This window comes from Bombina bombina, chromosome 6, assembly GCF_027579735.1.
Source record: "Bombina bombina isolate aBomBom1 chromosome 6, aBomBom1.pri, whole genome shotgun sequence".
In the NCBI taxonomy this organism is placed as follows: Eukaryota; Metazoa; Chordata; class Amphibia; order Anura; family Bombinatoridae; genus Bombina; species Bombina bombina.
Genome location: NC_069504.1, coordinates 282,220,848 through 282,233,284, shown reverse-complemented (window position 1 = coordinate 282,233,284; position 12,437 = coordinate 282,220,848). Strand labels below are relative to the sequence as shown.

Genomic DNA, 12,437 nt, shown 5'->3' with positions numbered 1-12,437 from the left:
TCTCGCCAGAACGCCAAACTTCCTTGTTACGGATCCAGGCCCAGAGACCCGGGAGCGGTTCTAATAGATGCTCTGACAGCACCTTGGGCCTTCAACATGGCTTATGTGTTTCCACCCTTCCCGTTGCTTCCTCGATTGATTGCCAGGATCAAACAGGAGAGAGTATCGGTGATTCTAATAGCACCTGCGTGGCCACGCAGGACCTGGTATGCAGACCTAGTGGACATGTCGTCCTGTCCACCATGGTCTCTACCTCTGAGACAGGACCTTCTGGTGCAGGGTCCTTTCAAACATCCAAATCTAATTTCTCTGAAGCTGACTGCTTGGAGATTGAACGCTTGATTCTATCAAAGTGTGTATTTTCGGAATCAGTGATTGATACTTTAATACAGGCTAGGAAGCCTGTTACCAGGAAAATTTACCATAAAATATGGCGCAAATACTTGCATTGGTGCGAATCCAAGAGTTACTCATGGAGTAAGGTTAGGATTCCTAGGATATTGTCTTTTCTACAAGAAGGTTTATAAAAGGGTTTATCCGCTAGTTCGTTAAAGGGACAGATCTCAGCTTTGTCCATCCTTTTACACAAACGTCTGTCAGAAGTTCCAGACGTTCAGGCTTTTTGTCAGGCTTTGGCCAGGATTAAGCCTGTGTTTAAAACTGTTGCTCCACCATGGAGCTTAAACTTAGTTCTTAACGTTTTACAGGGTGTTCCGTTTGAACCCCTTCATTCCATTGATATCAGGCTGTTATCTTGGAAAGTTCTATTTTTAATGGCTATTTCCTCGGCTCGAAGAGTCTCTGAGTTATCGGCCTTACATTGTGATTCCCCTTATCTGATTTTCCATTCAGACAATGCGTACTAAACCTGGGTTCTTACCTAAGGTAGTTACCAACAGGAATATCAATCAAGAGATTGTTGTTCCATCATTGTGTCCTAACCCTTCTTCAAAGAAGGCACGACTTCTGCACAATCTGGACGTTGTCCGTGCTCTGAAATTTTATTTACAGGCAACTAAAGATTTTCGACAAACTTCTTCCCTATTTGTCGTGTATTCTGGACAGAGGAGAGGTCAAAAGGCTTCGGCCACCTCTCTTTCTTTTTGGCTTCGTAGCATAATACTTTTAGCCTATGAGACTGCTGGACAGCAGCCTCCTGAAAGAATTACAGCTCATTCTACTAGAGCTGTGGCTTCCACTTGGGCCTTTAAGAATGAGGCCTCTGTTGAACAGATTTGCAAGGCTGCAACTTGGTCTTCTCTTCATACTTTTTCCAAATTTTACAAATTTGACACTTTTGCTTCTTCGGAGGCTGTTTTTGGGAGAAAGGTTCTTCAGGCAGTGGTTCCTTCCGTGTAAAGAGCCTGCCTGTCCCTCCCGTCATCCGTGTACTTTTAGCTTTGGTATTGGTATCCCATAAGTAATGGATGACCCGTGGACTGACTACACTTAACAGGAGAAAACATAATTTATGCTTACCTGATAAATTCCTTTCTCCTGTAGTGTAGTCAGTCCACGGCCCGCCCTGTTTTTTATGGCAGGTCTAAATTTTAAATTATACTCCAGTCACCACTGCACCCTATAGTTTCTCCTTTCTCGTTTGGTTTTCGGTCGAATGACTGGGTATGACGTAGAGGGGAGGAGCTATATAGCAGCTCTGCTTGGGTGATCCTCTTGCACTTCCTGTTAGGGAGGAGTTAATATCCCATAAGTAATGGATGACCCGTGGACTGACTACACTACAGGAGAAAGGAATTTATCAGGTAAGCATAAATTATGTTTTTCCAACTTTAACTACACGGAATCAGTTAATGTGCCCAAAATATATTTGAAGTTTATTCCCATTGATATTTCTTTCATGTAATTGGCAAGAGTCCATGAGCTAGTGACGTATGGTATATACATTCCTACCAGGAGGGGGCAAAATTTCCCAAACCTCAAATGCCTATAAATACACCTCCCACCACACCCACAACTCAATTTTACAAACTTTGCCTCCTATGGAGGGGGTGAAGTAAGTTTGTGCTTGATTTTTATGATTTCTTTTATGATAAGCGCTTCTAAGCATTCTGAAGCCCAATTCCTCTCAGAGTAAAGTGTTTTTCAGAGGGATGTGAAAAGAGTATCGCCTATTGATTTTATGGTTTCTCTCACAGGAAATCCTTTTCAAGGGTTCTCTGTTATCGGTTGTAGGGATTCATCTTCTACCTCCATTTTTAGATTGACGATATACTCTTATATACTACTCTTTCCTCAAACCCTAAACGACTCTTCTACACCTTTTAACTCTCTTCTTTACCCACCTGCTCCACACCCCTGGCCCTTGCAGTGTCCGCCACTCGTTTTGTAGCGGGGAGGGACTCCGGAGGAGTAGGACAGATGAATGCTTGTCCTGACTCCTCCTTGACTCACGCGGCGACACGTTTTGCGGGATTGGGGCTACTATTATCAGAAGATTCAAGAAGCAAGCTGCCGTTGCACTGTGTCCCTGGAGCTTTTCTTTATATGCAAAGGTGAAGCATAAAAAAGCAGTGCACTTTAACAGGCACCGACCTGAGATATTCTAGAGATTAATTATAAGGAAGCCATAGTGGTAATTTTAACTTGTGTCCTGTTTTTGCACATCTCTAGTTTACCTCAATTGTTATAAATGTTATAAATGTATTCCAATTTTAATTTCTTCAATTGAAGACAATAGTTATTATACTCAATACGATTTTGTAATTTTCACTTGAACTGTTTGTGCAATGCTTAATACGGACACCGTATGCTGTCCGCATTCAGCAATGTCTGGCAGACATGATACGCTACAGTGTATAATGTCCGCCAGACTATGTTAAATCGGCCCCATAGTCTGATTTAAAAACTACTGCTATACATTTTTTTTAAAATCCTGGTTTTATGTTTACATATTTATGAGTTAATAATTAGATTTAATAATAATGAAATTTAAGAAACTTTGTGGTTTCACAAACTAACAGGTCAAAAAGAGGCCAGCATTCTATGACAATTATTGTTAATGTATTCTTTAAATCCAACAAAATGGTGATATTTCCTTCGTTAGCCTCTCTTGCACCATACACAATAAAATGTATAATCCATTTAGATTGATGGAAATTTTTATTCCATTAAAGGGATACTAAACCCAATTTGTATGGTGCAAGATATACTAAATGCAATTTTAAGGAAATTTCTGATTTACTCCTATTTATCAATTTCTCTTCATTCTCTTTGTATCTTTATTTGAAAAAGCAGGAATGTAAGCTTAGTAGCTGGCCCATCTTTGGTTCAGAACCTGGGTAGCGCTTGCTGATTGGTAGCTAAATGTAGACCTTGGTGTCCTTCACTAAGGTTTGTATTTTGGAAAATGTCCACCACAGGCTTGGTCCGTGCCTATCCCTGGTCAGGTCTGTGTATATTTCTCTTTGCAGTCTAAACAGTTTCAGTATAGGAATCATGTTTGGGAAGTTTATTTAAACTTTTTTCTTACCTGGTGTTCAGTCTTCCTAATTTGACTTGTTTTTCAATTTTTTTCGCGGGTAAATCTAGGCTTGTGAGTACGCAAAAATGCTGTTTTTTATCGCGTCATTCTTGGTGCAAATTCTTTTTGCCGTGAAGTTGCACCTTTGATGACGCAAATTTCGTCATTTCCTGTGTCTGAAGCTAGTTGTTTTGGCGCGAACTCGCGTTTGTTATGACGCAAGTTGTCATTTTCTGGTGTTGGTTTTGTGCCAAAAACTTTTAACTTCCTTTTGCGTAATGCGTCATTCTTGGCGGCAAAATTTTATTTTACCCCTCTCCCTCTATTGCTCGCTGTTTTTATGAATTTTTTTAATTTAATTTAAAAAAAAAAAAAAAATACTTTCTTTCTTTTTCTATCTACTGGAACTGTGGAAATTTAATGTTTTGCCTAATGTTATTTTTCTTTTTCTGTTACATTTTGCGAGATATCTCATTCTGATCCTGACTCTGTTACTGTAGAAACTATGATGCCCTGAAACACAATTCTACAAAGCTAAGTGTGTTCTTTTCATTATTAAGCTGTTATTTCTTTAGCCCAATTATGTGGAATTTATCATATTTTATGCTAGTAATGTTTCTACATGTACAATGACATTTACTGTTTTTACTTACTCAGTTCATGTATTTGATTTCATCTGTAAACATCTTTTTTCTTGTTTGTATGCAAATTACTCTTGGGTCTCCCTATGAGTAAAAAGGGGAAACCAGACGTGGACTCCTTGCACATATGCCCTAGAGAGATGCAACTGCACCTCACTGACGAGGCCGAAACGTAAGTCTGGGGTTTGTTGTTTTCTGCAGGCAGGCACTACTTACAAAAAGGTGCAATAAAAAATATATACTTTAATGAAAAAGCTTAAAATGCAATCAATTTTTAATACTCCTTTGGACATTAATAAGTTAATTTGTAAGCTGTCTTTTAAAGATGTTTTTTGCTTCTACAGATAGGGGCATTATACAAGACTTAGATGAGCCTATTACCATTCATGCAGATACTGTATCTCCTCATTTACCATTTATTGATGCGTGTTCAGTGGCCACACTTAATTAGCTATTTAATTTGAATGACATTTATCATGAGAGCCACAGAGACAGACTTAAGGGACCAAAGAAAAACAGGTATAAGTTTTATCCTGCCAACTTTAGGGGCCCCATGATCAATGCCTATCAAATATTGGTTAAGAATGATATTCTTAAATTGGATGCTGAAGTTGACCTTGGCAACGATGCTGTCACCTGTAATCTTAGATACCAGGAACATATTGCAATAAAAAACATTAAAGGAAAATTGTGATATTGTGATCAGAAATTCAGATAAAGGTAGCGGCATCGTTGTTATGGATAAATCCTATTATTTTGGTGAAGCACAGAGACAGCTTTCAGACCGTACTGTATACAGGTTGTTAGCCTATAATCCTGTACATGTTTCTTCTATAAGGTACGACGAGTCCACGGATTCATCCTTGTGGGATATTATCCTCCTGCTAACAGGAAGTGGCAAAGAGCACCACAGCAGAGCTGTCTATATAGCTCCTCCCTTAGCTCCACCCCCAATCATTCTCTTTGCCTACTCTAAGTACTAGGAAGGGTAAAGTGAAAGAGGTGATAAAATGTTAGTTTTTATTTTCTTCAAGCAAGAGTTTTTTATTTTAAATGGTACCGGTGTGTACTATTTTCTCTCAGGCAGCAGATGGATGAAGACTTCTGCCTGGAGGCTAATAATCTTAGCATTTGTCGCTAAGATCCAGAGCAGTTCCCACAGAATGGCTGAGGAGTACAAGAAACTTCAGTGTGAGGAACGTTTTTCATGCTATATAGCAGTGAGGTATGTTCAGTCATTTTTTTCTGGAGAGACTGTGGTATTTCAGAATTGGCTGACAGTATCCCCATGAGGGTAAGGGTAAGCAGTAATCCTAACAGAAGAGAGGTATTACTAAGCTTGCATATAGGGGCTGAGAAAAAATGGTTGACACTGAGTATGAATGTTTGTGGGCAGTGGGAGTACTGATAACGTTTTTGGCAGTGAAGTTTTTTATACTTTATTAGAGGGTACACTTGGCTTCTGTTTCTGGGTTTGAGAACCCACATGGCTAGTTTGAGACCGCTCTGGTGCGATTCATTTGGGCTGAGAGACATCGAGTGATCTGGGCGGTGACTATTTTCGCGCCTCAGTTGCGCAGTTGTATTTGCAAGTCTAGCAGCAAGCTCCAACTCCGGTGGGCCCTTGTGGAAGTTTTGGGCCAAATCGAAGCTTTAACCCTGTTGTTCCAGTTCCCTGAGGGCAGGTAGGCGCCACAGCAGGGCTGTAGCGAGGTGCAGGGGGAGTTTTTTCAGGAATTAAACAGTTATTAATTATCCGTTTTTTTACATAAGGGTTAAGTGTTCCTTTCCTTGTGGGGCAAACTTAGCTGCTTAATTTGAATACTTATACAAAAAAAATGGAAAGATTGGATTAATTTAAAGCAGTTTTGCAGAACGTGTATGCTTTTTTTCTCTTAAAGGCGTAGTACCGTTTTTTAAGATTGTTATTTTTTCACTAAATAAAGTGTTTTCAAGCCTGTTTGTGGTCATTACTAGCCTGATTAACATGTCTGACATTGAAGCCAATGTTCAATGTGTTTAGAAGCCGTTGTGGAACCCCCACTTAAAATGTGTCCCTCATGCACTGGAAGGGCAATAAATTGCAAAGAACATATTTTAGCTGATAAAAGTATGTCGCAGGATGATTCTCAGTCAGAAGGGAATCAGGTTATGCCATCTAATTCTCCCCAAGTGTCACAACCATTAACGCCCACACAAGCGACGCCAAGTACTTCAAGGGCATTTAATTCTTTCACCCTGCAAGATATGGCCGCAGTTATAAATACTACCTTCACAGAGGTTTTATCTAAGCTGCCTGGGTTGCAGGGGAAGCGCAGTAGGTCTGCTGTGAGAGTAAATGCTGAGCCCTCTGACGCATTATTAGCTATATCCGATGTACCCTCACAATGTTCTGAGTTGGGATGAGGGATTTACTATCTGAGGGAGAGATTTCTGATTCAGGAAAGATGTTCCCTCAGACAGACTCAGATATGACGGCTTTTAAGTTTAAACTAGAACACCTCCGCTTGTTTCTCAGGGAGGTTTTAGCGACTCTGGATGATTGTGACAGATATCTAGAGGTTCCTGCTTACACTAATGTTTTTTCGGTCCCTAAGAGGATTTCGGACATTGTTACTAAGGAGTGGGATAGACCAGGTATTCCGTTTTTCCCCCCCTCCTACTTTTAAGAAAATGTTTTCCATATCAGACACCATGCGGGATTTGTGGCAGACGGTCCCTAAGGTGGAGGGAGCTATTTCTACCCTGGCTAAGCGTACAACTATACCTATTGAGGATAGTTGTGCTTTCAAAGATCCTATGGATAAAAAATTAGAGGGTCTTCTAAAGAAAATATTTATTCATCAGGGTTTTCTTCTGCAACCTATAGCGTGCATTGTTCCTGTAACTACTGCAGCTGCTTTTTGGTTTGAGGCTCTAGAAGAGGCTCTTCAGGTTGAGACCCCATTAGATGATATTCTGGATAGAATTAGGGCTCTCAAGCTAGCTAATTCTTTCATTACCGATGCCGCTTTTCAAATGGCTAAATTAGCGACAAAGAATTCAGGTTTTGCTATTTTAGCGCGTAGAGAGTTATGGCTTAAGTCCTGGTCTGCTGACGTGTCATCAAAATCTAAGCTTTTAGCCATCCCTTTCGGGCCTGAACTGAAAGAGATCATTTCAGACATCACTGGAGGAAAAGGCCATGCCCTTCCTCAGGATAAGACAAATAAGATGAGGACCAAACAAAATAATTTTCGTTCATTTCAAAACTTCAAAGGTGGTCCCTCTTCCTCCTCCCCTGCTGCAAAGCAGGAGGGGAATTTTGCTCAATCCAAGTCAGTCTGGAGACCTAACCAGACTTGGAACAAGGGTAAACAGGCCAAGAAGCCCGCTGCTGCCACCAAGACAGCATGAAGGGGTAGCCCCCAATCCAGGACCGGATCTAGTAGGGGGCAGACTTTCTCTCTTTGCTCAGGCTTGGGCAAGAGACGTTCAGGACTTCTGGGCTTTAGAAATTGTGACCCAGTGGTATCTTCTAGACTTCAAAGATTCTCCTCCAAGGGGGAGATTTCATCTTTCTCGACCAGACAAAAAGAGAGGCGTTCTTACGCTGTGTAGAAGACCTATATACCAAGGGAGTAATCTGCCCAGTTCCAAGAACAGGGGCAGGGGTTTTACTCCAATCTATCTGTGGTTCCCAAAAAAGAGGGAACCTTCAGACCAATTTTTAGATCTCAAGATCCTAAACAAATTCCTCAGAGTCCCATCCTTCAAGATGGAGACCATTCGGACTATTTTACCAATGATCCAGGAGGGTCAATATATGACTACCGTGGATTTAAAGGATGCGTATCTGCACATCCCTATCCACAAAGATCATCACCAGTTTCTCAGGTTCGCCTTTCTGGACAAGCATTACCAGTTTGTGGCTCTTCCCTTCGGGTTGGCCACAGCTCCCAGAATTTTCACAAAGGTGCTAGGGTCCCTTCTGGCAGTTCTAAGGCCGCGGGGCATAGCAGTGGTGCCTTATCTGGACGATATCTTAATTCAGGCGTCAACTTACCAAATAGCCAAATCTCACACAGACATCGTGTTGGCTTTTCTCAGATCTCACCGGTGGAAGGTGAACGTAAAAAAGAGTTCACTTACCCCTCTCACAAGAGTTCCATTTCTGGGAACTCAGAAAAATTTTCATGTCTACCGAATCTATCAGACGGAGTTTAGGAAATCAAAGATTTTAACCACCTGCCGAACTCTTCATTCCATTCCTCAGCCGTCAGTGGCTCAGTGTATGGAGGTAATCGGACTAATGGTAGCGGCAATGGACATAGTTCCGTTTGCTCGTTTACATCTCAGACCACTGCAACTATGCATGCTCAAACAGTGGAATGGAGATTATGCAAATGTATCTCCTCAAATAAATCTGGATCAAGAGACCAGAGACTATCTTCTTTGGTGGTTGTCACAGGATCATCTGTCCCAGGGAATGTGTTTCCGCAGGCCAGCATGGGTCATAGTGACGACGGATGCCAGCCTATTGGGCTGGGGTGCAGTCTGGAATTCCCTGAAAGCACAGGGAGTGTGGACTCAGGAGGAGGCTCTCCTCCCGACTAGGGCCGGACTGGGAAATCAGACCAGCCCTGGAAAATTGTATAGACCGGCCCAGCCTCGCCCCCTCCATCCCAGTCACGCCCCCTCCAGCCCAGCCAACTATCCTCTCTGGCCTCCAATTAAACTCACGCTCCACCTGACCGTCTTAATATGAATGCAAACTATTCATATTAAATTAAAAAAATAAAACAAATACGTGAAAAATATATATATATTATATATAATTTCAGTAATAAACTTATTAGGACTTATTAGCATAGGTTCTTATAACATGGAGCTCTAAGCAAAACGGCTATAAAAGGGATGATCATTATATTTTATAAGGTGAAAATAAAATACAATAGAACATTTTTTTTTTCTATTGATCAATTATAATCAACCAATTATGCTTTACTCAATGCAGCTGAAATTCCAGCACTCACCCTGGCTGTGCTGCTGCTGCTTCCTACCCTTGGGCTGTTTGTTGTTGCTTTAGGAACTGGGAAACAAAAGAAGCTTGTGTCCTGCAAGCTGGGATTTACTGAGAAGCTACAGAACTGTCAGCACTCACATTGTCTGTCTGTCTCTTTCTGTAATCAGTATGCTGCCAGTAATTATTCATTTGTGTGTTGGATCAGGTCACTTCAGCCGATCTAGTTGCTCTCATGCAGCATGCTCTGGGGGGAAAGGGTCACAGACGGTCAGTATGTCTGTCCTGTACTGGAGTCTGGATTTCACACAGTCACTAACTTGTATATCACTTCACATATCTCTAACCTTAATCTTGACAATGTTATTTTTTGGCACTTGCTCTCTTTATCCCTATCTATTGTTTTACAAATTTGGGGGTGGGGTATTTACAGACATAAGTGTACCGCCTGGTAAAAAAAGCAATATAATTTAGTTACTTTAGCTATACATGCACAGACAGTTATGAGTCTATATTTAACCCTGACCATCTTTTATCCATTGGCTCTATAGCTCACACATTTTGTGGCCTGTGTAGTGAGTTAAAAAGCTTATTATTGGAAAGGATGGTATTTTAATAAATCCACATTTTAAAAATAAAGCTAACTGTATTCTGTTTAATATTTGAAATATCAAATAAATAAAAAATTTTTACCATTTAAATTCTTTAAATCGAAACCCTATTTTATATGACCCTTTCCATGCTTTCCTTATAAAGACAATTAGTCAACACTATAATCCTGCTTGGTGTTAATCAAATCAGCATGTGTAGGAGATGGATGATCCATAGGTAATAACCATTCACTGACACTGTTTGTTCATCATAATATAAAATTAATAAAAAAAAAATATACTACATACATGATGAGACATTGAGAATGTTATGAGATGAGAAGAGATGAATTTATGTGGTGACACCCCTGCACTGCCACTGACTGACTTTAGTGCTGCTCTGCTTTTTTGCTGATGGCCTCAGTGGCCTGGCCTGCTGCCCCCCAATAAATTAGTACCTTATTCTCTCTCTTCACCTTCAGACTTTTTCAGCTTGCTGCTGCCTTCAGCCCTGGAGTGGTGGACCGTCAGTCCCTGGCTGCTCCCACTGTGTGTCTGTCTGCTTTGTCCAGTGTCCACCACGCACGTGATCCCATGTGCAGACCTGGCTGGCTCAGTCCTGACTCCTGTGCTGATGACGCGAAGCACGCAGACGCAGCGCTCCCAGGCTGAGGCTCCCGAGTGAGTCCCGCTCCCTCCACTATGTCACGTGGTGGCGCGTGGTGAGAGTCGTCGTGACATCACAGCAGTGACAGCCGCCGGCCCTGGCGGGCCCACCCCTCACCCACCTGCTGACCCGGCCGGCCCATAGGAACTGAGTCTGACAGTCGCACAGTGAGTGACAGTAACTATACACTGCAGTCAACTCAGTTGGTAGTTGCGGAGTCAGATTGAGGCAGCCGCAGCAGCGGTCGGAGAGGGGGACGGGTTAAGGAGTTACACAACTATATTATATTTATAATAGAAGTTTAATAAATAAAACAACTTTTACTAATAACTACACACGGATGCTGCTGTAGCAGTGGGGAGGGTACTACTAACTTGTAGGGACTGGTGGATACCTTACCGGCCACAATTAGCAATAAATATCAAAGAAAACTGCAATAAATTTAGACAGCAGCAGGCCAGGCCAGCTGAGCTGCCGGCCGGCGGCCCACCGGGATTTTTGCCGGTATCCCGGCTGCCCAATCCGGCCCTGCTCCCGATAAATATTCTAGAACGGAGAGCGAAATTCAACGCGCTTCAGGCGTGGCCTCAGCTGGCTTCGGCCAGATTCATAAGATTCCAGTCGGACAATATCACAACTGTAGCATATATCAATCATCAGGGGGGAACAAAGAGTTCTCTAGCGATGATAGAGGTTTCGAAAATAATTTGATGGGCAGAGACTCACTTTTGCCATCTATCAGCAATCTATATCCCAGGAGTGGAGAACTGGGAAGTGGATTTTCTAAGTCATTTCTCCAACATAGGTGTGTCCGGTCCACGGCGTCATCCTTACTTGTGGGATATTCTCCTCCCCAACAGGAAATGGCAAAGAGCCCAGCAAAGCTGGTCACATGATCCCTCCTAGGCTCCGCCTACCCCAGTCATTCTCTTTGCCGTTGTACAGGCAACATCTCCACGGAGATGGCTTAGAGTTTTTTAGTGTTTAACTGTAGTTTTTATTATTCAATCAAGAGTTTGTTATTTTAAAATAGTGCTGGTATGTACTATTTACTCTGAAACAGAAAAGAGATGAAGATTTCTGTTTGTAAGAGGAAAATGATTTTAGCAACCGTTACTAAAATCGATGGCTGTTTCCACACAGGACTGTTGAGAGGAATTAACTTCAGTTGGGGGAAACAGAGGGCAGACTTTTTGCTGCTTGAGGTATGACACATTTCTAACAAGACGATGTAATGCTGGAAGCTGTCATTTTCCCTATGGGATCCGGTAAGCCATTTTTATTACATGAAGAGAAAAAAAGGGCTTCACAAGGGCTTTTAAGACTGTAGACATTTTCTGGGCTAAAACGATTTATATATAAGCATATTTTATACTCCATAGCCTTGAGGAATTATTTTAATCTTGGGAACTATGTAAAATAACCGGCAGGCACTGTATTGGACACCTTATTCTCTAGGGGCTTTTCCCTAATCATAGGCAGAGTCTCATTTTCGCGCCTCTATTGCGCACTTGTTTTTGGGAAGCATGACATGCAGATGCATGTGTGAGGAGCTCTGATACATAGAAAAGACTTTCTGAAGGCGTCATTTGGTATCGTATTCCCCTTTGGGCTTGGTTGGGTCTCAGCAAAGCAGATACCAGGGACTGTATAGGGGTTAAATATAAAAACGGCTCCGGTTCCGTTATTTTAAGGGTTAAAGCTTCCAAATTTGGTGTGCAATACTTTTAAGGCTTTAAGACACTGTGGTGAAATTTTGGTGAATTTTGAACAATTCCTTCATACTTTTTCACATATGCAGTAATAAAGTGTGTTCAGTTTAAAATTTAAAGTGACAGTAACGGTTTTATTTTAAAACGTTTTTTGTACTTTGTTATCAAGTTTATGCTTAACATGTCTGAACTACCAGATAGACTGTGTTCTGTATGTGGGGAAGCCAAGGTTCCTTCTCATTTAAATAGATGTGATTTATGTGACACAAAATTTAAAGAAAATCATGCCCAAGATGATTCCTCAAGTGAGGGGAGTAAGCATGGTACTGCATCATCCCCTCCTT

At 41.6% G+C, this 12,437-nt stretch overlaps 1 protein-coding gene across 1 annotated transcript in view; it reads left to right on the top strand.

The window, feature by feature from the left end:
* The window catches only part of METAP2 (methionyl aminopeptidase 2), a 290,993-nt gene that overhangs the window by 49,049 nt on the left and 229,507 nt on the right, over window positions 1-12,437 (top strand). The gene's annotated exons all lie outside the window — the stretch shown is intronic.